At 39.4% G+C, this 21,391-nt stretch overlaps 1 long non-coding RNA gene across 7 annotated transcripts in view; it reads left to right on the top strand.

Moving 5' to 3' along the window:
• The window catches only part of LOC144293040 (uncharacterized), a 48,611-nt gene extending 28,040 nt beyond the window's left edge, over positions 1-20,571 (top strand). For 5 of the 7 annotated variants that reach the window (XR_013360492.1, XR_013360491.1, XR_013360489.1 and 2 more), the window contains one exon: positions 18,784-20,571. This is a non-coding gene — a long non-coding RNA (uncharacterized LOC144293040). Of the gene's footprint in view, positions 1-6,613; positions 8,301-18,783 lie in introns of those variants that run through there. The other 2 variants (XR_013360494.1, XR_013360495.1) reach the window with 2 other exon arrangements.
• Positions 20,572-21,391: the final 820 nt, after the last annotated feature.

Genomic DNA, 21,391 nt, shown 5'->3' with positions numbered 1-21,391 from the left:
TGTGTTCTGGGAATTGAGGTGATGCTAGAACAAAAAGTGCAGAGGGACCGATAGAAAAGCTATGGGAGATGAGCTCAGAGAACCAGGGGAAGCCAGGTTGTGGAGGGCCTGAATGCCTCCACAGGTGTAGGACTTTGTGAGTTACACAACAGGGAGTCACTGAAAAGTTTTGCACAAGGGAGTGAAGAACCTTCTAGCAACACTCTGGAAAATGAATTTGGGGGAATGGGTGGTATAGAAGGAGAAAATTCTAATAAAATGTGTCAATCAGTTATTAAAATACTTAAGGCTAAGAGATCATAAAAATTGAATTAAAAATGCTAAGGATGGGGTTATTTGTGAGGTAAAAACTGTAGGACTTCCTGAGTGACTTAATGGAAAATGGAGGAGAAAGAGATTCACAATTAACTTCCAGGTGTCTCTGACTGGTGTGACTCAGTTGGCAACCACACCAACAAATAACATGGAAGATGCAGGAGGAAACTTACTTTGAGAGAAATAAGAGTGTTAGGGGGGTTGAGTTGGAAGTGGCTATGGGGCATGTAGGTGGAGATGTCTGGTAGGTGTTGGGTGGGCATATGAGTATGGAGCTTGAAGAGAGGTCATAGTTACAGAAATAAGTGTGTGAGTCATCTATACCTAAAAGGTGGGTAAACGTATGTGATTCAATGAGCTCATTCAGGAATGAGGAGCGAAGAAAGACAAAACTCTGGAAAACCCCAACAGTTAAAGTGGGTGGCTCTCCATTCCTATGAAGTAAATCAGAGTGTTTAGGATAACCTTTCTCACAGCTCCATTTTTTGGGGGACTTTTTTTGTCGTTGTTCAGAGTTCCCCCAGGCACCAGATCATTTCCCACAGGCCAATGACAAACCTTGGAATCAAACAATAGCAGAAGAATTTAAGCATTACCTCTCTTTGTGAAATTTAGACTCTAAGGGACTCCAGCTACTTCAGTAGTTTAATACCAAGGAAAGAATTACGAAGAATGAAATTTCAGGCATAAACAAAGATTTTTGAAGCCAGGATGGACATCATGGAGTTCATTCTCTCTTTTCTTCATTTTTGCTCCATCTTTTTATTCCAATCATCCCCATCAAGGATTCTGGTCTCATTCAGTGGGTGCTATGCAGTTCACCCTGCAGAATAGTTATAGAGCATGATAAGTGAAAATGTCTCTAAAACAAGTAAATTATCTTCATGCTAATTTGGTCTCCTCATATAAGCATAGCCTTTTTTGCTTTAATAGGTTATTAGAATTTCCATATTTTCCCCCCTTTCTCACTAAAGATTTCAGGGGATGGAGTATGTGGTAAAGACTTTTTTTCCCACCAATTTCATTCTCCTCTCTCCAGCTCATGGCTAGAGATTTCCCACTTCTACTTGCAATCACCATCTGACTAACCTCTCTCCAACAGAAATAATTTCTGTTTCTCAGTCATAGGATAGGTACTTTCTACATCCCTGAAATCCTTCTTTAGTGACCATCTTTGCACTGCCCCAGAGCAATATGAAACAATGGTTGAGGTAAGAAAACTCATCTGGCTCTTGGGCAGCGGCCATGTGTGCCACATGTGGGTGATCATTCTCTCTGTCTTATAGGAAACATAACAGGAAATGCTTGGCAATGATATGAAAATAAGTTTGCCCCATATTCTAATATCTTCTGATATGGTCCCTACTTTCCTGGTTTGGTTTGCATTAATTAGCCTTTGATTGGTAAAGAATAAGCCTTTCTAACCCTGCAAATATCCGGATCACCTAATTCTCAGCTTTCTTATTCTACAGGTTTCATGCAAAAGGGCAACTTTCAACAGAATTGTACTTTTCTTCCTCTGATTTCAGATGTGCCAGCTTTGACCTATGCTTGTTTAATTCTGCTGGGACCTTTATTATCTGTTTTAAAAGGTCCACAAAAATGTGATTCACGTGTTCCAATATAGTAAATTTCTCCTACCAAATTCCCTAATGCAGTGGCATTTGCAGGCATATGGTGTAAGGTCTAAGATACAGTAGTTTGGGACATGGCTACACCAAACTTGACTCACCAACTTCTAAGCTGTAAATAGTTCTCAATGCCTTCCACTCTACTCCCTTAGCTTAGCATTTTCATAATTTAGGGTCAACTACTATATACACTCCTGGTAATGATTTATGTGTAAGTCAAGATCCTATGTGCTTGATTTCCTAAATATGAGGTATCAAGTATACATACTAATTGACTCACAAAACTTAAGAGTCCAGAAGCAGACCTTATTTTGCATGTGACTTTAAAAAACAAAGTGAGAGTCCTTGCCCCAGTAGGTAGCAGCCTTGTCCGAAATACATTAATTACTGTTGCAAAGGGGAGGCAATTTGCTCTTTGGGTGGTGTACTCCACTTGTGGGAGAATGGTGGAACCCCACCCAGACATTCACAACTGAAAGTGAAAATCCTTAGACAAAAATGGGTGTGTAGGAAAAGCAATGTTGCCCAAGTAAACTCAAGCATAAGCAATAACAACAATACTGAAAAAAAAAAATCTCTACTGAACAGCTCTTTTAGTCTCTTTTTCAAATGCTGTATTTTATGTAATAGTTTGGATTATTATTAAGCAAATATTTATTTCTTCTCCTTTCCTGTGTGGGGGAAGTTTGTCTTCCAGACCCACTGATGCTCAGTTTAGCCATATGATTTTCTATAGCTGATGGAATATTAGTGGACATGACATGAAGTGACCTTACATGAGTCTGTGCGTTTTGACTTGGCTCTTGTGCTTTGGTAATCTGCCGTAAAGAAGAGCCTACTGTAGGTAGAGCTGCGCCATCAGCCTGGGTTCTAGAATGGACACATATACAGCAGATCTGAATCCAATCCACAACCTTGAGCAAAGCCACCTGGATGAGTCCATTCTAGATGAGCTGCAGGCATCATGCATAACTGTAAAAGAACACAAATGGTTGTTTTGTAAGCTACTGAGCTTTGAGATTGTCACCCGACATTATTTTGGCAACAGCTTATTAAGACATTTTTGCCATGGATGCTCCAGAATTTATTTCTAAACACAGAATTTCTCTCTCAATGCAAGAATACAGAACAAGGGAAATTATCTTGAAGTTGCATTTACACAGCAAGGACATTATTTTTATTTAGAACTTGTGTTTACCTTGGGTGGGCGAATAGAGATTTGGGGGATGGTGTGATGTTCTCACTTCTAAGAGATGCCTTTCTCCACTCTAACACTTCTGTCCCAGGGTGTGGTATTAAATCAATGTGCATGAGGCCTCATAGTGGATGGTAATTTCTCCATTTCCTCCACCCCACCCTTGGTCAGGTGTTCTTTAAAGATAGACTCAGTTAGAGGGGTCAGCTAGACTAGAGCCAATGAGGGTTGTGTTCACTGACTGGTGTGTTAAGTATCTAAACAGCATTATTAAACATTGAGAGAGTATGAGTTAACTGAATCAAGCAAAGTAGTATTCCGCTGGGAAAACTAAACAGTGAATTCCACACTGCGGTATGGTGAAGTCAGCTTTTTTTGGATGTGCTTAATTGCCCGAATGCATAGTTTTTTAGAACCCAGATTACTGTATCATGTAGTAACAAAGCAATTATTTTTTATTTGGAAATTGTTCAGAACAGTTATTATCAAATGGCCATCTTGACAGTAAAAAAAACAAAAACAAAAACAAAACTGCAAGCGTAGCCCCATCTAGCATGGGAAACTGCACAACATAAACCCATGATGGATGGAGTTACTTAGTTGTCGCCTTGTGAGCGCGGGCGATTGTCAACCAAAACAAAAGTTTAGCTTCAGTTTATCAGATATTAAGCTGCTCTGTTTGATTGCAGTTATTCAACAGTTTCAGCTGTTGAGGTTTTCCCACGGAACAATATTATAATTGGTTGGATAATTGGGGGTTGTGTTCCTGACCAAGGACTCAGCAGCAAATAAATCATTGATATAACCAACAATGTGTCATACAAGCAAGATACAACAACCATAAACCTTCAGAATCATTTGAATTAGTAAAATTATGATCCTAGTGCCATAAAATGGGCAGGAATTTACCAATAATATATAAAATATAAGCCTAATGTATCATAAATTTGGCCAATCTAAAACTAATAGAAAAAATAGCTATTGTACACATTGAATTAAGACACTTGTAGGATGATGTATATGGTCTAAGTATTAAAGAAAAGGAAAGCAAGCTGTCACAGTAAATTTAACTGATGCATTCTTTATTCCTCAATAAATTCCACTGCTGTAAATATGTCAAATAAAAGCCAATATTGTTTCTTGAAATGCAAGACCTTGGGGAAGGGTGTTTAGGACAAAACACCAATAGACCTTAAATTTAAGTTGTCGACAATTCCATCTATCTGCATATATAATTAGCTGGCACCTGTGTGTACATGCACACATACACCCACACCCTCCTTCCTGCATGAGTCATAATATAATTCCTCCAGTGGCCATCCTGGAACATAGGGATGTGAGAAACAACACCAAGAAACCTTTTCATATTTCCTTCATACTGGTGGTTCTTAACCAAACATAATTTTTTTGACCTTTGGGAATGTCTGGAGACATGTTTGGTTATCATAACTGGGTGGTGTCATGGGCATCTAGTTAGTGGAGGCCAGGGATGCTGCTAAACATCCTACCATGTGCAGGACAGTCCCCTATGAGAAATTAACCAGCTGTAAAAGTCAACAGTCCCCAGATTGAAAGACATTGCTTTATACCAAAATTTGTATTGTAGAAAAAGAAGTGGATTCAGCTATTCAGCTTACCGGGGTAATTCTTGGTCATGTCCTTTACTGCTCAGCAGACAGTGCTACTCATCAGCAGCCCTACCACAGTTAACCTGCAAAGAAAGCTAGAAACTTGATTGTTTTGTTCACACTGTGATGTCGGCCTAGTGTCTGTCACATTTTTGTGCTTCAGTGAATCTTTGTTAAATGAAAGATGAATAAAGAAGGAAATGAAGGAGGAACAAAGTAGATGGTGCTAGGGCCAAAATTGCTTGATTCTGGTGAACTTGCTTTCCTTTTGTTTACTGTCTTCCAGAAAAACATGGGTTCAGCTAATATTTACTGTTTACTAATTTCTATTATTAATAGCTTCTTGTATTGAACATGTTTTATTGGTAATTAAAGGACTCAAAGTGTTAACTACCACTATGCAACTGTTTTCGTAGCTGCTCACAAATAGAGTGTAAAATAATGTCACTGACTTTCAGTGTCAATGGCACTCAGAAGATTATATTCAAAAAAAGCAGTCATAAAGTCTAAATAGCCTAAGACCTCATTAAAGGTTTTGGTTGGCTGTATTGTTTGTTTGCTCATTTACATTGTTTTGTTTGGTCTGTTGTTTATCTTCCCTGGTCTCCAGGCCTTTCCCCACCCCTAAGTAATATTCTGTGGCAAAAGAGTTGCCAGTGGCTACTTTGGGGGAAGTGTTTAGGAAGAATAGAAAGTAATGCCTGCTGGCCATGGTCCCAGGGAAGAGGTTGGCAAGGGGAGGAGCAGAATAATGTATATTAATAAAGCCCAGACTTAATCTTATTTTTAGTATTCTATTATCAGAATCTCCTCCTTCTTCTTTCCTTAAATCACAATCCAGTATCAGCATGGTCTGTTTAATAAAACAAACAAACAAAACGCTACAAATGTCTCTGTAAAGCCATTTTGACTTTTCCCAGGGCCTGTCATAATTTCTGTATGTAAAAGCTAATCATAAAATAAATGCCGAATTAGTAAGTGTGGCAGGCATCTATCATGTGCCATGAACTATAGGTATTTGGACATAGATAAAGTATGGTTTCTGCTCTCCAAGAAAGGAAGTATGGGATCACCATAAATATTAGTACCAATGAATAGGTGGCAAAGCAGATGAGTGAAATAAGAAGCCAGATGCAGGAAAGGCTGACTGTATTTGCCAAATTCACCAAAACAATGGCTTTATTTAGATAGGGCAATAAAACCCGTGGTTGGTTTTAGGCACACAGCCATCCTCACTTCTCATCACTTCTAAATGTCATTATATACCCTCTAGGTTTGCACTCCAGCCACACTGCAAGTACAGATCAACTGTCAAGTTTATATCTCATTATAAAAATGGTCCATATTCTTTTTTTTAAAGAATTTATTTATTTATTTATTTATTTATTTATTTATTTATTTATTTATTTATTTTATCTTTTTTTTTTTTTTTTTTTCCTGAGAATGAGCAGGAGGAAAGGCAGAGGGACAAGCAAACACACACTCCAGCAAACCCCTGGGCCCTCCGCTGGCTGAGTGAGGAGCTGGACACAGGTCTAGATATCAGGACCCTGAGATCATGACCTGAGCCAAAATCAGATGCTTAACCAACTGAGCCACTCAGGTGCCCCCCCACCAATGGTCCATATTCTTGTAGGTATCTGTAGACAGGCATCTCAATGTCTCTTAAACCCAGCACATGATATGTTAACTATTTTCTACAGATAGCAAGCATCAACTTAAGTTTATAATTCTTGCTCTTCTCCATTAAATGTTAATTTTCTCAGACTAGGTAGGCATTTTGCCACCTTTATCATATTTTGAGCTAACATCCATCATCTTTGGTCTTAATCATCTTTCTACAGCTTGATACACATTTCTTAAGATCACTTCATGTTTCAGATGCTTCATCTGCTCAATGGGCCCTTCACAGAATTTTCCCTTGAGGGCAAAAGGACTTGGAAAAGTACTTTTCATGTTGAACATGAAAAAAACACCTCAAAGCAAACAAAAGAAAATAGAACAAATCCCACCCCCATCCAATTTATTATGCAGGAGCACCTGGATTGGATTGAGATTTACCAACTCTGGAGGCACTTCCCCTTGTCACCAGCTTGTAACAAGGAAAATGAAAAGTGAGTTCACTCGCCGAACCCCAACTCAAGGAGTTGGCTGGTAATGTGAGCACATCCCTGCAAGATGCCCCTGGGTGGACCCCTATCTAACCAAGTTGCTGTTTTTAGACTCAGACACGCTGGCTCTAAAAGCCTCCACTCTGTAGTAATTTCATACAAATGAATTTAGTCTTCTGAAAACCATCATGATAAAGCCACTGGATGAGTCCAGACTACCTCCTAACCTTGGAGCCAGCCTGTCTGGAAGGTGCCAGAAAAACCAGAGAAGTGGCCGCGTTGAAATCTCTCATGAAATATCTGGAAGCAGGTACTAATGAGAAAACAGAATTCCAGATGAAGGTCTCCAGGAAGAAAAGCCAAGCCAAGGCAACCATGAGCAAAGAACTATTTAAGGATAGATTTCCCTCTCACACTTTCCTCCCTGTGATGTCCAAGGAAGACAGCAGCACGCCCCTCAGCGACCAGCTCTGACTGTCATAAAATAAACCAACACTCAGCAAGAGAGCACTGGCCCACAGCCCATGAGCAGGAGCTGAGTGAACCTGGATGACATGCAGCCACTCTGCAGGGTAGTAAGTCAAAGAGGCAGGTGGAGGCACACGCTGTACAAGTCACACTCGGAAACCAGACCAGTGTCCATAGTGCTGTTCCCAAGTGATCTACTGCTTTCCAGACCTCCGCCCGCCTTGGAGGAGCTCCGGCCCAGGTGACCTGAGCAGGAAATGTTGATTTTGGAAATGGCTGGGGCTGTATTTCTGCCACAACAGATGATCGAGGCTGTGCTCTTTTACTTAATAAAATTTTATTGCAGCGCTTGCAGTCTATGTACATTTCAGAAAAAGAAATGAGAATAAAGAAAAGAAAACCAAAAGTGACCACCCAGAGCTAGTCTTGGGGCATTTTAAGGTATTCCATTCTAAAGATTTTCTTCGGTGTATCACGTATCCTTGCATGTTCTTCAAAAATGGCACCGTAGGATCCATATTAATTTTAAAAATGTAAATATAACTTGTATGCAGAAAAATACACATCTAATGTACAACTCATTAAGGTCCCTATTATGTTGTAAATTCTTCTATATTTAATAATTCACTGTGGCTGTCTAAAGCTACAAATAGTCTGCTTTGTTTTAACAGCTACTTGATATTTAATTGTAGGCGTCTTCTACAATTAACTGAGCCAATTCCCTTATGAGACATTACAATGAAAATTCCGGTAGCTGTATATTCTACAGCTAAATATCTTTTTAATATTTCCTAAATTATGTTGTATTAGAAATTTCTAGAGGAAGAAAAAAATGCTGTTTCAAAAGAAAGCAGATTTTGATACAAATGGGCAAAATGCTCTCCAGGTTAGTTCTAGCGATGGCTTTCTTTCCTCGTACTGTGTCCAACATTATGCAGTATTTATTTAAGAACTGATTCCAATTTGATAGAATAAAGTGCTATTTCATTAATGCTTTGATTTATTTTCTTTGATACTTGGGTGTTAAGTGACTTTGCAGTGATGCCTTTCCCATTTTTCTAGTTGGTCATGTGTGAGTTTTTTTCTTACTGATTTGTGTACGTATCTCATTAAAAAAAGTTTCTTTTGAACATTTTGAAAATACAAAGTAATGACACTAGATATTTACTAGAGTTAGGAACTAAAAAATAAGGATTGACCCTCCCTCATAAGATAAATAATTAAACTTTTCTTGTTTTACCATTTTAGTTTTGGTGAGGATGATGTCAGACTTTTATCTTAGATTACAGCTGTAAACTGCAGTACGTCGCAGGCATTGTCAACACACTCCCCTCATGTCTACACACTTTGCAGTCAGAGATCCCGTCCAGAAATAACACGGTGGTGAAGTGACTGGGCTGTGATATGAATCAAATCTGGATTCCAGTTCTCTCGGCGACCTACCAGCCATGTGACATTGGGCAGTGTAATACAGGCTTCACCTCAGTTTCAGTTTTTTCAGCTGTGAAATGGGAAAAGCAATAACGCCTACTTCATAGAGTCTTTTGCGAGCATTAGATGAGGCAACACATATAAAAATAATAAGAGCTACATGTTCACTACATTTAGGCGCTGCTTTACGAGCATAACGCCTGACATAGAATGATCGCTTAATAAGTGTTGGCTGTATTACACTAGTATTATTACACCTGTTCTTCATGGACCCTAACAATTAGAATGAGGAATTAAGAGCCCAGGGAGGTACAAGCTAGATTAAGCACCACCCCTTATGGTGAGGTCGATTTCTGTCTGGGAATGCAGTGCATCACGCAACAGTAGGTAGGCTAAGTCAGGATGCAGACACTGCACTTCTGAGCGGAGACGGTGTTTAATCCTAAGTGTGTTCAGGAGGCGTTACGGGAGCCAGGAAAGCTAGTGATCATGAATCAGAAAGCAGTCCCCGCTCTCACAAGTCTATACATACACGGATCCTCACAGACCCCCACCCCCACCCCTGCCCCACACTCCTACTTAGCACAGATATTTCTCCTGAGGATAGATCTTTACTTCCAGTTTTCTACCCTAAACTCAAGCCCATCCTATCATAAGAGCAAAGGAACAGCCAGGTAAGCCCATGGCTCCTGGCAACAGCACCTTCATGATGGAAAAAGAAAGCCATCTTGAGTCTCTATGAAACCATTAATGCTTGAAGGGCTAGCTTTCTGTCTGGTAATATTTTGTGACTTGGTTAGTCAATTCTAAATTATATGACAATTTTAAAATTTGATTCCCATCTATTTCTGGGGCAGCAATCCATGTGCTTATTCTATTCTCTCCTATTCTCTCCTCTTTCTCTCCTTCCAGTTTTTTAGATGTGTTGTTATACTTTGTCAGAGTAATAAAAATTACGCTATTTTTCTTTCCTTGTCTCTACATTAATTTTAGACTTAGAAGTACAACTAAATCTATCCAAGGCTCACTGCTTGTCCTTCTACCAAAGTCTCTCCAGGACACTCTGATTTAGATGATACTTATCTCTTTGGGCAGCCCTCAGGAAGGGCTCAGAGTACAGGAGGGCCTGAGTTGTGCATGTTCAATGCTGGTGGAGGATAGCGTGGCTGGGCATAATCCTTGGATCACATTCTTGAATTTCTTGAAAATGTTCACCACTATGATCTTGTTTATTATTGAGAAGTTTGATATAAAATACATTTTTTTTTAAGTTGCAAGTTGCCTTAAGGCCCAGAGGACTTCTAAATTTACTTTTATGGTATAATAGTTTTACTGGTATATGTCTCACAGTTGACTAGTCCGTAATTTCTCAGATATATGGTAGGCCGTTCCAACCCATGGATTCGGGCCTTTATCTTGGGAACATTTCCTGGAATTATTATTTTCTCTTTAATTCTTTTTTTTTTTTTAAGATTTTGTGTATTTATTCATGAGAGACACAAAGAGAGAGAGACGCAGAGACACAGGCAGAGGAAGAAGCAGGCTCCATGCAGGGAGCCCGATGTGGGACTCGATCCCAGAACCCCAGAATCACGCCCTGAGCCGAAGGCAGACGCTTAACCACTGAGCCACCCAGGAGTCCTTCTCTTTAATTTTCACACACTGTTTAGTTTTTCTCCTCCAGGGACTTCAACCATGTAATGCTAACTCTTCTTTATAGGTCTTCTGTATTTGTCATGTGTCTCTGATTCTTTTATTTACTTTTTATTTTTTTTATTTTTTTTATTTACTTTTTAAGATTGTGTTTTCATTCCCATGGTTCTGTCCCTTCCTCTGATGCCCCTTATTATATTTTTCGTCAAATCTATTCTCTCCGAGTTGCCTTGAAATTTCATTTTTTTTGCTTGATATTATCTTTTTTCTTAAATTTCTTTCCTGAGCTGAGTTTCTTTGCATTTCCCATGCTCCTGATTTTTGTTCCTTTTTGTTCTGAGTTTTTGAATTTCTGTTTCAAGGATTTCTTCATATCTACAAATGCCCATTTACAGATGCTTAATTTAGGTTGGGATATTAAGGTGTCTTTATGCTTTGTGATTTTATTTTGGGGTAAAAAATAATTCCTCATGAGCTGAAATGTTGTATTTCCTTTTAGGTTTACTTCTTACAGTAACTGTGTTCTTGTGTTGCCTGTCATTTTCTATTTGTTTTGAAATGTCCATATTTCCTACATCAGCAATAATAGATCCTTTGCAGGCAGGAATGGCTTGTTAGTTTCCTGAATTCAAGAGGCCCCTCCTGGGATGATAGTGTGAAAGTGTAGTTTCTTCAATAGGTGGAATTTTGGAGGTACAAGAGGGGTTACTGTGCTGACTTGGTGGCTCACTTTTCTTTCTGTAATGCCCTTACTTTTCACCTTTTTACTACTAAATCTCCAAAGGCTACTTCCTCTCCCAAATTGTCCATCTCTTCTGGGAGTGGGGCTTTCCTAAGGTGGCTATGTCTGCCACCTCCAGTTCTTAAACCATCTTCCTTCATTAAATTCTTCAATTGCCAGTAGTTTCACTTACCAGATCTCAGACTTAGTATTAGTCTCACACCTAGTCTCAGTATTTCCTCACTCTGGGTGGATGCCCCCTTTCTGGGTGTTCTGTATCCATGTAAACTGTATCTGGTTGAAGAGTGTCTCCTCCAAATTCACATCCATCTATATCCTGTCACTGGGGTCATACTTAGAAATAGGATCTTTGCAGATGTAATCAAGTTAAGATGGGATCATGCTGGATTAGAGTGTGCCCTAAGTGCAGTGGACTGCTATCCTTATAAGGAGAGGGAGATCTGGAGAAGGGAGACATAGATACACACAGAAAGAAGCAGGTCGTGAAAACACATGGAGATAAAGACCAACCATGTGACGGTGGAGCCAGAGGTTGGAATGATGAAGCTACAAGCCATGGAATGCTAAAGATTGCTGCAAACACCAGAAGAGTCAAGAGAGTGACATGGAACAGATTCTCCCTTGGAGGTTCCAGAAACAAAATTGTAGACTTCTAGCTCCAAAATTGTGAGAGAACAAATTTATGTTGCTTTGAGCCACCTAGATTGTGGTAATTTGTTACAGATGCCACAGGAACACAGCCACCAACACTAGCTGTCACTGCCCTTCCCCTTTTGCCTGTGTAGCATCCACTTAACTCCCAATGCTAGTGTTGGCTCTGGAGCCAGTTCTTCTAGTTTGGGGTGCTTCTTTCCCTCTTATGCACAAATTAAAATCTGTAGTAATCTCGGTTTCACAGTATACTATTAAGTGTGGATTATGGATGATTTTATTTATATACTTTTTTTAACTTGCATGTTTTTGGGAGATGTGTGGAGAAATTCAGATCTAGACCCCCTGCTAATATCCTACAGGCAATGTGATTTATTTTTAACCAGATCAGGTGAGTGATAGATAGTCTGGCAATTTGAGTCTGGTTCTCAAATTGAACACGATGTCAGAATTACCTTAAATTCTTGAACACTATTTACCAAAATTCTATGCTATAATTCCAGGGCAGGAACCAGGCTCTACACTCTGAAATAAGCTTCCCCAGTGTTTCTAATGTAGTTGATACCTATGGGTTATCATTCGTGAGCAATATAGGAGAGGATTTTTCCCATTTATGGAATATGAGTTTTGAAGAAAGCATTGAAATAAATTTAAAAATGTAGAGAAATATAACCAGTGAAGCATAAATGACACATAGATTCAGATAAGCATAAATGACACAGAGATCTAGATAGTTACATTAAGCCGTTTCTTTAATATCTGTATTTCATAAAAGGCATAATCTATAGATACTCTCAAGGTGCTAACCAATCAAAAAGTTCACTGCCTTGGCCTCATGTACTGGTCAATCGGCTTTTTGCTCCCACAGGAGCCGAGAAACTTGATCCTGCTGATGGACTAAATTTTTTTTTTCATTCAGATTGCCAGGCTCCATGTAACTCCAGCTCTCTCATCCAGAAGGCATTTCTTAAAGTGCATTCTCTCAGCAAACATATTTTTCCTTCAAGCCTGCAGAGGTTATTGGTAGTGAGAATTTAATCAATTTCTTGTCTCCTACACAAAATAACAACAGCATTTCATAGAGTAATGCTTAGATGGGTTGGCTGAAAGGATTTAGTATGGACATGACCTGAGAATCTTCTGAAAGCGAAACTAAATCATTAAAAGGCTTGAAAATGAAGAGAGTTGAGTAGCAAGCATTCCAAAGAAGTCTTCCAAAAATGTTCATTTTCATCAATCCGGTCCACTATGTCTCATTAATTTTTAAACCTTTCCAGAAGTTATACCCTACTTGTTGATCACATTAAAAACAGATTACACAGAAACTTCAACGTAAGGGCTAAAAACATAAAACTGTTCAAAGAAAACACAGGGGGAAAGGTTCACAATGTGAAAGTTGGCAATAATTTCTTAGGTATGACACCAAAAAAAAAAAAAAAGATAAACTGGACTTCATCAAAATTAAAAACTTGTGTACCAAAGGACACTGTCAATAGAGTGAGAAAGTAACCCATGTTATTTGCAAATGGCATTCTGATAAAGGATTGATACCTAGAATATATAAAGAACTTCTACAGCTTAACTGTAAAAATATAAACCACTTGATTAAAAAAATTAGCAAAAGACTTGAATAGACATTTTCTCAAAGAAGACATACAGATGGCCAACAGGTACATTAAAAAAAATTGTAATTACACAAGGTGATAGATGTGTTAACTCTATTGTGGTAATCACTTTGCTATATATGTATTTATCAAATCAACATGTTGCATATCTTAAACTTACACAATGGCTATATGTCAATTATATCTTAAAGCCGGGGGGGGGGGGGGGGAAACAGAACAAAACAAAAAGCTAACTGATACAAATCTAAAACTTATCTCTGTTCTTTTTTGTTTCCCTCAGTCATGCTGAGCTTTATTTTTAGAACATAGTAGGCTTTTTATTATTTTATTTAGAAATTGTATAGCTGTTCATAGATGGCAAATCATGGCAGAAAGGATCCATTCAAGGAACTTAAAGTCTCATTTTTGCTTTCAGATGAGCAAAATTAGACCAAAACATATCTTTTTCTTTCTGAAAGCCAGAGAAGTAGCCAACAAACCACATTATTTAAATATCCAACTGAGTCCTAAGATGAAATAGATGACCATTTTTCTGACATTGGACCATAATATACAAAAGAATAATAGTTCTTACCTGAATATGGTATAATTGTCACTCACGTTAATATTTCCAATCAGTCTATGACTCTACACTCCTCATATCCAAGCACTAATTTCGTGCCTGACTGTTTTTAGAGTTTTTTAGAAGTCCATTTCAAACTTTCATAACAAAATAAGAATGCATCAGGTTATATAGCTAAGAAGTCTAGTTCAGATGTTCAATCACTTCCTTCTCCTTGTTTTTCTTGCCTGTCTCTGTCTCTTGTTCTTCACCCTTCATTTAACCCTATCTATTTCCTCCTCTGTTCTCCATGTATCATTACCCTCTTCTACTTCATATGGTCTTTTCTCATATGCCCAGGAAATATCCCCAATCTCCTTTCTGCCACGTCTGGTGAGGTATTCACAGGTTCTAGGGATAAGGATGTGGACACCTTTGGGAGGCCATTATTTGGCCTACCACAAATGGGTTAAAGTGCCTCATTGAAAAGATTTTGGAGACTGGCAGAGGAATAGGTTTGCAGGGTAGAGATCAAGAGTTCAATTTGGAGGATGTTACTTTCAGAATGGCAATGAATCACTAAAATGGAGGTGTCAAGGAAGGAAATACCTTTGAGTCTGAAATTTATTGGAGATTTATACACTGCAGTTATCAGTGTTTGAGTTAGCATAAGGAAAGATGCTCATCTTTTCAATATCCTTAGTTTTTGAACTAAAGAACATGTCTGTTCTTTCTGTTTAATTTTCAACATTTGGGAGGTAGTTGTTTTTATTCATTCTGAGGTGGAGGAAGTATGATCAAAAGGTGGACTCCTTGGGGCCAGAAGTGACCTGGTATTAGTAGGCTTGTTTTCTGCTGTAGGGGCTTCCAAATCTGTCCAGGGGAGAAAATATATGTATACTAAAATTAGTATATACTGAATATAATATATATAATATATATAATGTGTGTATGCTTAAAATTTTGATATTTTTCAAATTCATGTCCAATATAATTCATATTGCATGATTTTTACACTTATTTATTTATTTACTTAAATATTTTATTTATTTCTTTGACAGAGAGAGAACACAAGTAGGGGAAGTGGCAGGCAGAGAGAGGAAGAAGCAGGCTTCCCACTGAGCTGCATGCAGGGCTTGATGTCAAGGTCCTGAGATCATGACCTGAGCCCAAGGCAGATGCTTAACTGACTGAGCCATCCAGGCACCCCAGTTTTTACATTTTAAATAATTTCTATTTATAGCTAAAATAGTCCTTCTATATATATATTTTGGTCTTTATCCTTTTCTTTTTGTGTAAGTCTTGCTGAAAAAATATATTACATAAAATCATAAATGCTTCAATCCAATGATTCCACTTTTATTCCTTTTCTTTTCAAGTGCTGATAGCTCTACCAGTCATTTAACATTGCTTGGCTCTGCTTTAATTACATTTGTGTATTTATAAACTTTAGAATTTATAAATTTAAATTTTTAAAGTTCAAGTTTAGATATGGTTATTTATTATCTTTGGTAATCAAGATGACAAAAGACTGAAAAGTAAAATAAAAATAAATAAAATAAAAATACCATCATCCACTGGTTGAAATGATAAAGCTAAAATGTTTTAATAATCTTATATTAACCCTAGACATTGATGTTACCAAGGAATAGAAGATGAAGTTAAATATGTACTTCAAGAAAGGGATTCCTAAACTCCAATCCTCTACCTGGAGACAATAGCCCATGTCTTCAGCTTCCAAAAAATATTTTATTGTGGCACAATATAGAGAACATAAAGCCTATCATTTTAAGCATTTTTAAGTGTATTGTCCAGTGCATTCACATTGCTGTACAACCATCACCACCATCCATCTCTAGAATTTTTATCTTCCCAAACAGAAACTCTGTACCCTTTAAACAATAACTCCCCTTTCACCCTTTCCCCCAACCCCTGGCAACCACCACCCTACTTTCTGTCTCTGAATTTGACTATTCCATGTATCTCATATAAGTAGAATCATGCGACAGCAAATATTTTTTTTAATTGCAATGTAATTATCCTAATTTTAGTATTGTTAATAAAGCAAATTATATCCCCCAAACTGTGGGATCAATCTATCATTAGCGTATACAAAGACCTCTTGGTTTTGCAATGGAATCCAAGACTTGGCCTGATGCGGAGTTGCCTCCATCAGATACATACAAAGCCCCCTTATTTATTCCATTTAGTTGAACCCTAAAAGTCTCACTGGCATTATGGGTCCTGCTTATATACTTTGTGTGTTTCTGATGGTGCAAGCTCAGTCATAAAAATATCTACAGTACTTGCTTTAAAAGTACTTGCTGCCACTTAACCGTAAACAGACTTGTAATTTAGCTGTAAAAATTCATGACTTGCTGAAAGGGGCTGTAATAAAGTCATAATGATCGCTGGCACAAACACCATTGGAGAGCCCAGGGATGGTTGGCTGGCCACAAAGGATGGTATGTATGATGTAAGCTGGGCAAAGCTTGGGCCATGGCCATCCTGTGTTGCCTGTAGAGAGGTTCATCTTTCCTGTGATTTTCAGTGTCCAACTATGTCATATACTGATGGGTTTATGGTTATCAACCAAGTGATTCGACATCAGTCTCATCTTTGGTGAGGGTGCAGAGACATCCTTCAAGACTCTCAAGTCCCTTGAACAACAGTGATCTTTCTTTTGGCAGAAAGCTATGGGGTAACATTTGGAAATGAAGGCTAGAGATAGAGATAGAATTTTCATGCTCAAAACAGTTCTCATTTAAAGTCTAGTATGCCATCTCCTACCTTTCATGTGACAAAAGAACATGTCTCCTTTCTCTAGGAATTGCTGGAAAAAAGTTTAGCCAAAGGTTCAACCAAATGAGGTAGTTGTTTTTATTCATTCTGAGGTGGAGGAAGTATGATCAAAAGGTGGACCCCTTGGGGCCAGAAGTGACCTGGTATTAGTAGGCTTGTTTTCTGCTGTAGGGGCTTCCAAATCTGTCCAGGGAAACTTGGATTCAACATACTAGAGTCTGAGCAAAGCCATGATCTCTCAGATCTTTCAGAGCCCAGTCCACCAGCCCACCTCAGCATTGAGAGCTGTCACTCAAGTGACACTAGTTCTGGCTGAAGCCCACTTCAGTTTGCCTCTCATCCCAGACCCAGCTAAGCATCCCTTCAGAGGAGAATTTGATTAAACAAAATGGCTACTCCATCTTGGTGTTGCCATAGAACAGGCCTCAGAATGACAGAAAGTACCTTGATTTGGAGTCAGGAGATTTCTACTTGGGGAAAGAATTTTATCTGATTGGCTTTCATCCACCTTTGTAGCCTGATGCAACTCATTTTCTGAGATTCTTTCTAGCTCTAACAGTTCTGATTTCTGAGCTGCAACATATCTCTTGGAGACCCTAGTTCTCTACCCATTTAGAAAGATGAGGCCAGAGGACTGGTTACAAGAATACCTTTCTTCCAGTCAAGGCCTTTGCTTAGACATATAAATAAAGAAGAAGCCATCTTGAAAATATCATTTAATTTGAGATTTTTATCAAAATTAAATTATTCTTAAAAATACAAGGAAATGTAAGATAAATAACATGCTCTTTTACTAATCCTCTGTGGTTTTGTCTTAAAAAAAAAGAAAAAGTATATTAAATATAAACATATCATTCTGGCCACAGTTTGTCTACTTGTCTGGATTCACAAGAAATCCTGGCCTCAACACTGATCTCATGGTCTCTATTACGTGGAAGAAAAACACATTCTTATTGCCTTGCAAAACCACCCCTGCACAGTAAATGCTGGCTGTTAGAGTTAAAGGTGGTTCCGTGCCGTGGCATGTGCTACAGAGTCTGGGATCCACGTGATTAATAAGTCCTGATGGGGCAAGATAATGATATTTCACTGTATGCCAGGCCCTCCTCACTTCCCCGCTTCCAGCTGCCCGAATTAGGCTTGATGCATTTTACCATGCTCCTTATTTCTCACACCATTGTACAAAATGACCAGTGAATCCCTACAACGTCACTAAACTGATTCTGAGACTCTATAATTTCAAAAAAATATCCAGCACTTTGCTCATAATTGCCAAAACTTGCAAGAAACCAAGTCATCTTCCTTTAGGTGAATGCACGTATAAACTGTGATACAGCCAGACAGTGGAATATTATTTGGTGCTAAAAAAAATTAGGTATCAAGCCATAAAAAGACATGGAGGAAACTTAAATGAATGTTGCTAAGTGAGAAAAGTCAATCTGAAAAGGCTACATACTGTGTGATTTTTAACTTCTTACATTCTGGATAAAGGCAAAACTAGGGAGACAGGAAAAAAAAAAAGCCATCAGAGGTTGCCAGGACTTGGGGGTGGGGGAAAGATGCACAGGTGGAACACAGAGGATTTTTAGGGCATTGAAAATCCTTAGTGTGATACCATGATGGTAAGTACATATCAATACACGTGTGTCCAAACCCATAGAATGTACATCACCAAGAGTGACTCTGAGTGAAAGCTGTGTCATTGTAGGTTCATCAATGGTAAAAATGTACCCCTCTGGTGCAAGATATTGGTATTGGCAGAGGCTGTGCACGTGTGCGGTCAGCGATACACGCAAACCCTCTGTATCTTCTCCTCAAATTCACTGTGAACCTGAAACTGCTTTAAAAAATCCAAATAATTTTTTTAAATCCAACAACGCTTTTCACATTTAGCGTTTCTGCACTATTTTAAGTGACTTTTAAGACTGTAATTCAACTTATTCCCATCAGAATCACACTTCCCTTGCTCCTCTGTGTGCTTATTTTTCAGTTCTGCTTCCTGATTCATTGCCTGGCATCCTTTGCTTTGAGATACCTGTGTCAAGAAAACCCTGCAGTTAACGTGGATTTGGAGAGTGTGCTTTGATCTTCTGTCTAAAGATGACCATAAATCAAGGGAAATTGGAAACCCTGTCCAGCGGCACCTGAGCTTCCAGAACACCTTGGGGTGACCCTCTAAATGGATGCACACCAACTGCACTGTCCGGTACTCTAAGGCAATGGTTGCCAAACAGTGTGTCTTATGAAGATTTATGGAATTAAAGTTATCCTTATGAAAAGGATACTGAGGGCCAGGCTCGTGGACAATGACCAGTAGGTTAAAACAAACAATAAGGACAGCTTTGCTTGGCCAAAGAGGTGGCCAGAGGATCTTGATGAGGAAGCGGGAGACAGGACAAGCTAGAGAGCTAACACCTTCTTCCTCACTAGTTGGACTTTTTCATTATTCCCTCCATGGCCATTGGTCTTGAAGGTAGATGGGCGACTCTCCTACTCCTGAGTAACCAAGTCCTGCTTAGAGCTGGAAGTTGTCTGGAATATTCACTCTGCAATGGACTTAAAGCCCAGTAGATAGGAATCACAAGATGAAGCACCTACAAGAGTTAGCTCAGAGACAGGACCGTCTCCCCCCTCCTGTTCCTGCAACACACACACACCCATCCTAACTTATTTATTTCTTTATGCTCAATGGGCCTGGACTTACTATTACATATTGTATTAATTATATATATTATATATTATATTATATTAATTATATTAATTATATTATATATTATATTATATTATATTATATTAATTATATTATATTATATATCTAGCTTTGCCTTTAGTTATCCGATATTTTGAATTGCATATGCTTTCCAAAAATGACCTAAAATCCTTTGAGAAAAAATAATGTACAGATCAACCACTTCATAAATGAAAAACTAATGAAGTGTTATTTTTCTTGTTAGGCCCCCCTGCTCCAGCCAGAGGTTCTCAGTCTGTTGTGTCCCCAAAGCTCCCCATGAAAGCATGGCTTCTATGCTGTGTTGTGGCTTCTTAAACACAGGTAGCTTCGTGAGAGTATTTGTGCTCCTCTTGGACAAGGACCCTCATGCTTTCAGCATGCTCCCCGATGTCCATTGGCACCCACCCAGCCCAGGGCGGGCCCCGGAACATACCTTCCATGACCAAACCAGGACCACTGTTTTAGCCAGCCAGATCTGTGGAATGACCTCTGGAGATCAATAGGGGTGAAAACTACTTTTCTTTCTACATCAACTATGCCCACAGTCAGAGTTTAAATAATACTGTTGAGTGACTGAGTGGAGGTCCTTGAGGAAGGAGGTGGCCAATGAGAGACACCGGCATAAGCTTTCTTCCTTGGAGAAAGCCAGTGTTCCTGGGGGTGCTCCGGACCACTGGAGTGTGGGGATTCCCAGCTACCCGCAAGGCCTGACACAGAAAGCCCTGGGTCTGGTTCAGAGTCTGGAGGTTTAACAAGCCATCCAGCTAATTCTGAGCCAGGGTTTTCCCAGCAATGCTAGTGAAGGATAAAGAGCAGCCAGGAGGGTACGGCCCTCTCTGGAAGAAGCCACCTCCGCCCCCAAGCCTGATGCCCTCAAAGCCTAGCAAGAAGCAGGGAGCAGACACCAACTCCACAGCCAACACCCAGTGTGAGCCTGGATCAGTTACTTCCTCCTCACAGTTGTAAGACGAGCAAAACACCTGTGCACATTAACCTCTACTACAGTACACCTTAAGGCAGGACGTGGAGAAAAATTTAATAAACTCTTTATGCATGAAAACCAAAGTCTCTCCTTTGCCATGAAAACACATTACTGAGACCCAGGAACAATGCAAACACAGGGTAGCGTTATGGACTCTCACTTCAGGTATGACATACACTCGTCAGTGGGCCTGTACCACCTGGTGTTGGCACGGATCCAGATTCTTAGTCTGAAAATCATGGAGAGGTGACGGTAGGCAGCGCCATGGAGAGGCTGAGTTCTTGAGAACCTCAAGCTAGTTAATCTCTCAGGGACTTCAGTTTTGTTTTAAGATTTTATTTATTTATTATTTACTCTTTATTAAGATTTTATTTATTTTATTATTTATTAGTTTTAAGATATATATATATATATATTCTGTTTTAAGACACAGAAAGAGAGAGGCAGAGACAGACAGACAGAGAAGCGGCTCCCTCCGGGGAGCCTGATGTGGGACTCGATCCCAGGACCCCGTGATCCTGCCCTGAGTCAAAGGCAGATGCTCAACCACTGAGCCACCCAGGGGCCCTGGGACTTCAGTTTTTGTACCTGCAAAATGGGGGTGATAAATCCAATCCTTCTGGAAGGAGAGGGAGTGGCAAATATAATCAGGGTAAGGAACAGAGGCAAGTGTGGCATGGAAGAAAAGAAAGTACGTGCTGAGCCTCCCCAAGAGCCTGTGAGCCCCTCAGGAGGAAGCCCCTGCTGCCCACAGCGCCCCCCCCCCCCCCCCCCCCCCCCCCGCCTGCAGAATGCCAGAACCCAGCAGGAGCTCGGGCAGCTTTAACAGGCTCCAATGATAGGCAATAGGCCAGGCCCACGCTGAGTGTCCCAGGAACAATCTCA

The sequence above is a fragment of the Canis aureus genome, chromosome 21 (genome assembly GCF_053574225.1).
Source record: "Canis aureus isolate CA01 chromosome 21, VMU_Caureus_v.1.0, whole genome shotgun sequence".
Classification (NCBI taxonomy): Eukaryota; Metazoa; Chordata; class Mammalia; order Carnivora; family Canidae; genus Canis; species Canis aureus.
The sequence above is the reverse complement of the archived record's forward strand: the minus strand, read 5'-3'. Positions and strand labels throughout refer to the sequence as shown.